Here is a 6,323-nt window from a genome sequence, read left to right on the forward strand (position 1 = left end):
TTTTCACGCGCTACCTTTAAAAAATATGCATTTTGGTTACAAGAAAGCGGGTGAGGTTCAAAGTTGGACAATCCGAGTAAGCCGTCATGTCACGTGGTATTATCATGGGGGTAAAGGTGAAACAAAACCAGCCCTCGCAGGGCGTCTAACCCCTTTCGCTCGCTGACGCTCGCTCAGTTATGATTTGTAATAATAAGTAAATAACTTTTTATGCATTATATATTACATACAAGGGCAAATTAGCATTATTTTTTATCTATTTTAATGATAAAAGTGTTATTAAAATTAAAAGAAAAAATTTTCTTGGGTCGGGTTTGAACCCATATCCAAAACGACTTTCATTACTAGCCCATTTGCTAGTACGCTCAGCCACAAGGACCGACAACAGCGGACATTTGATTTCTGCTATATGTTTGCTACGTGCCGAGAAACGGATAACTTCAAGCAATCAGAACCGTGTATTTAGCTCCTATGGCTAAGTTCGAGCGTTATTAAAATGTATGCGAACACGACACGTCAAAATTGTACTTTCTTATATTTTGAAATAATTTATTTGAAAAAAAAGCAGTTTTTCAGTCGTGATTGCTTGCACGCCAGCGCCATCTATTGGTAGTGACACCTATCTAGTTAGGATATATGAATGGCTAGGAGCGTTATACACAGACTGAGACGTATTATAATAGGGACTATTGTTATTATCAGTTGCATACGCAGAATATCGTCAAGTGGTGCTTTAAGTCTCAACTTCACATATTTTCAGGACTTTTGTATATAGGCCTACATATCTTAAATCTTAAAAGTATATTTTGATAATACCTCGTTGAAGAGAGTTAATACCTGGAGCCAGACACGTAGACCTACGAAAGAATTATCTTGCGAGGGGTCTAAAAATTTTACGAGGTTCAAATTCAGTATGAGGATACATTATATTAGAATTTATAAAATCACTCCCAAAATTTGACTAAACGTATAGAAAAGAAAGGATTTCAGTGATGATGTGGGGGTTTGGACTTCCAGGATCCACCCCTGCGTTTTGGCCTCTAACCCTCTCTGCTTTTATTATTATTAGACCTATATTATTATAGAAATAAGCAAAACTGATTTACACGGAATAAAAGTATACCTCAATGCTTATAGAGCAGAAATTCTGAAGAAGTTACAAACATTACCGAAAGAAAATTCTTCGTAAACGACGTTACAGAGCTGTAATACAATGTCAGTTTCGTAACAGCAAAATTCCTATCCAAAGCCATGCATGCGAATTATCGCTTAGATTCAAAATTTCTAGCCAATTTAAAGAAATGTTTGTTCTGCCCATTGAAATATAGCAACGATATCTGAGTGCTAGAACACAGAAACATCAAAGCCACATTTCATATCGATTTGCGTTTGTGCAACGCAAAAGTTTCGTTTATACATAACGAAATCAACTACGTGATACTGAAACAAACTCTGTCTGGCCATTGGCAAAATTAGTTCGATTTAATAATATACTGTAAAAAATTATGTGTTACTGTAAAATAGTATTATATCTCATTTGTAGCATGTTTTTCTTTAAAAGCTGGAAATGGAAAGAACATACAAATATAGTACTTGAGAATTAACTTTCTTTTGTAAATACTAGATCTACAGGTGGAGACAATTTTAACGTTCCGGGAAGCTGAGATTTTTTTTTTTTTTTTTTAAAGTTCGACCGAATCAGTGCGAACCGATTGAATGACACTATTGAATATTAGTATAGCTTTTAGTATCATGTAGTTCATGTTATGACATTGTTCTAATCTTACACTAATTATTTTTTGCTTTTAGGAAAATGTACTTTGCGTGCGAACCACGGAAATAATCTAGATGCTCTGCGCCTACAAGTGCATTTTTGTATTACTGCAAAGGAATTGATGGGCAAACATCACTTACAAGAAAATCCTCTATTGTTTTTTGATTGATATACAGGGTGTTTCATAAAGAATGACCATCTTTTAAAAGTCCATACGCATTGATAAAAACATACTACAATAATGAGATAAATTGCAAAATACTTACAAAATCTTCAAGTTTTAGATATGCTATTACAAATGCTTCATGTGTCCACCACAGCAGCACGAACAACATCTAGACGATAGCTAAATTCGTCATAAACTTTACACAATGTATCAGCGTTTACAGCAGTTATGGCGGCTGTAATTCTATTCTTCACTGCTTCTATATCAAGAGATAGAGGGCGGATGAACAAACTAAATGCCAATGCCAAAACGCCGACGGAAAGCACGCTGGACCGATATCACTGACTCAGTCTTTGCAAACTGTAGCACACAAAACGCCTTTTGTTGAGCGGACGCCATCTTATTTCTGACTGACTGCAAACTGAGAAGACGCACTAATTGACATCTAACGGCGATTTTCTGAAACTCTACGCCACGCCGATTCAAATGAAATCTGTAAGTTTTACGTCCCACGGTTATGCCGGTTAGGCTAAAGGAGACGGTGATAATGAGAGATGAGTGAAATGGTGGAATGAAGAAAGTGGGAGGAAACGGGAGTACCCCGAGAAAACCCACGAGCACGGTGTTTGTCCACCACAAAGTTCACTTGGCGGGGGCTGGGATCGAACCCGAGACCCCAAGCACCAGAGGTGAACGCTCTACCACTGAGCCACCGCGCCCCCCGCCACGCCGATTCAAGCAACATTCATTTCCTTCCCAGTACGTCCCATGTTCCGTAATTATTACCGTAAAAAATCAGGTCATTCTTTTTGAAACACGGTGTAATTATGAATATTTCTATTTTTGTATTATCACCTTTTATTATTAAAACAAGAAAAAATTTCCTGAAAGTTTCATTAACAAACAGTTAAGATTCCCTTTCTGTCTCAAGAGGACTATGTTAAGTAATCGATCTCAGGTAGCATAAATGTTTTATTACAATACATGTTAACTAATCGTACATATTAATCAATACACATAAAACTATAATATTTACAATATCTTTAAAAAGTGTCAAAGAAAGTACTAAACAATTATTTTTATTTTATATACAATATAATTAAATTATGCAACTTGGGAGATGATTAATGATGTAAATCATTGGAAAATGATTTCACACAGAGCCGTAGCTGTGGAGGGGGCGAGTGGGACCCACGCACCAAGATCTGATAGCCAGAGTTGACCCACGATCCACTGACTCACCACCCACCGTGACCCACGACCCACTACCCACCGTGACCCACTCTGACCCACCACTTAGCGTGACCCACCACCCTCCATGAACCACTCTCATCCACTGTGACCCACTCTGACTCGTCATCAACACTGAACACGACCCACGGCCTCTTCTGTACTGACTAAAGAGTTTACACTTGTAATAAAACAAGACTGTGAAATTTTCACTAATCGGAGTTTGAATTTCTAATCAATCGCTGAAGCACCACTGTTACAATAACAGTGGATCTGACCTTTACAATATCAAATGGTAAAGTGTTTGTCAGTGAGGAAATTGAAACACTCCGAGGTGGGGGGAAATTAGTGTGTGCCTAAAATATACTTGTACTAAGAGAGTATTCTTGCAAGTGTTAATTTCTGAACGCATTCCAAAAGAAACTTCTATTCGTAGGAAAGTACTCCTGTACAATATGGAAAAGGTTATGGTTTCTCAGTTCACAGTATTTTTCTCACAAAAAACTTGAAAAATCAGTTTTTCATAGTGTATAAAGGTAGACACTCGGGTACCCTGTGTGAGAGCATCTCCATAAAGTATACTCATAATTGTAATTTGTATAATCGCTAAAACACCACGTTAAATTTAAGTTACAAATATGCGTAATTGCAATTATTATGAATATTTATTCAAAGTAGCTTACCTTACTAAAAGTAGCAAAGAAGAGACTGACTAAAAATTAGGTACAAAGTTGAATAACACAAATAAGCCGTTAGTAATACAAGTATACATTTTCCATAACTCGTAATTTGCCACCTTAAAATAAATCTGAAATAGGGTTTATTTCCTGTTGGCCTCCAGAACTTTTTCGTGGTAAATCATCCGCAGCGGAATGATGTCCATCCTTCAGCCAAGAAATAACTAGCTCGTCTACTTTGAGCTTGTCTAGCGTTGGACCATTAACATTGATGAACAACAAGTTAAACAATGTTTGAGCACTTAGTCTATTTATAATATCAGTCATCTGTAAATTCATAAGGGGAAATCCCCGTTGGCACTCTGTCGTGGAAATTGATAATACTTCTACCCGATTTCTGCAACTCCTCATCGACAATCTGCTTGTTAGACTTAAGTCTGATAACGATTTTTCTTGGTCAGTTTTGGAATACTCAGCAAGAAGTATCATCTTTCTATCACCATACAACATCTTTTCCATATCGACCATGTCAGTTGGTAATGTCGACTTATGGAGAACAGAAACTTCATCTACCACGCCTTTGATAGGAAATCTTGTGAATAAATTATCAATTAAAGCCTGATAAACTGATGATTTCTTATTTGTTTATAAATTTAATTTTTGTAATTACACATTAAGGTTTGATGCTATTACCAAGTTCCCTCCCCCGTCTAGAAAGCGAAAGGGAACGAGGTTCCTGGAAACTGTTCAGAGGTGAATGGGAATTTCCCTCTTTCTTCCCCTTCAATTACCACATTGCTGTTTGTCATGTGCCAAATTACGATGAATTTCAATTAAATTATCATAGTATAATTGAGTAATGGAAATGGAAAAGGCTGAAAGTGCCACAAAGTAAAATTTCCAGTATTCAATAAAAACTTCCTAAAACTGTACTTTATCCTTTAAGGTGCTGCTCCTTGCGAGTGCTCTAGAAACTAGTAGGAATTTTTCTGGCACTTTGGACCTTCTCTAGGTTATTGGCGATGTCGTTTACAACACATTCCATGCAAAAAATCGATTTTTTATTTTTTGGCACTTTCAGCCTTTTCCATTTGCACTACACAATTATTTCCTTGTTGAATTATCTATACTTTTCAGTGGAGAAAAGGATGAAATTTGAAAACTCCAAATCAAGGTAAATAGACCAACGTAAAAAGGAAAAAAGTGTAAATTTTCCATATAATTATGCGTACAATCCAAACTTCAAATTTCCGTGCAATTAAGCTTACAGTACAAATTTTATGCCTATTATTCTCACAACTTTATGGGTTGATTGCCCTGTGCTGTAAGCGCTCCATATAATAAATATAAGCTTCAGCAATTATTATAGTAGAAAGCAATGGATATATGAAGCCAATCAATGTATTTTTTTTGTTTCTGATTTTTTTTCTTATATAACATCGATCGTTTTCGATCCTTTTTACAAACCAACTCACTACAAATTCTCCATATATAGAAAGTGCCCCCCCATAAAGAAGAATTTTAAAAAATGCTAGGATGTTTATTTTCAATAAAGAGTTAATACACTGAATTTCATCTCCGTAAGTTTAACGGCTTGCGAGATACTCATTTTATTCCGCAAAAATTCGGATTCTCACTACCTCCTTAGAACATTATGCATTATAATGAAAGCAATATAACATCCCAGTTTGGATTAAGGCCTAACTATATACCAAAAGTAATTTAATTTGACTTTGCAATTTGACCGTGATGATCAGGCACACTTAGTTACACTCATTTTTTAAATAATTTATATATTACAGTGATTCAAAAATATATCTTTTCCAGTAGTTAGCTCCTCTAAAAACTCACAGGTCTCGAAAGCTAAGTAGTAGTATAAGTCCTATTGCTATTATTACAATTACAAATATCAATATCCAGAAGTGCATGAAGTTCTTTTTTCACTTGGTTAGATATACTCACCTCAGGTAAGTAGACAGAAACAAATGGAAAAGGAAGGGAAATGAAGGTCTTGAAAGTAAAACGAAGACAAATTTACCAGTCTTGAGAAGATACTGTCTACAATGTAGCGAGCAGAGTGGGTCGGTTGATCAGACTGAGCCGGTGGGTCGGAGTGGGTCATGGTGGGTGGTGGATCGCAGTGGGTCACGGTGGGTGGTGGTTGCAGTGGGTCACATGCTGTTGACCCACGACCCACCGATACACTCAGAAAACTTGACCCACTGACCCACTTCATCTCTGCTGATAGCAAGAGGGCGCCGTACAAGCAAGCAGAAGAAAAAAGTGTTGGAAAAGAAAAACGACGCGGTGACACATAGAAGTATTGGCGCCCTATTAAAGCAATATTGTTGTCGATTTGCGAATAAGGCGTGCTATACACTACGAGATCAATCCTAGAAAATATCTTAGGATTTATCTTCGGAAAAATGTTATGACATATCTTGTAGGAAATCCTACCCTTTTTGTGCCATACACG

Source organism: Thermobia domestica, chromosome 11 (genome assembly GCF_964235325.1).
Source record: "Thermobia domestica chromosome 11, izTheDome1.hap1.1, whole genome shotgun sequence".
In the NCBI taxonomy this organism is placed as follows: Eukaryota; Metazoa; Arthropoda; class Insecta; order Zygentoma; family Lepismatidae; genus Thermobia; species Thermobia domestica.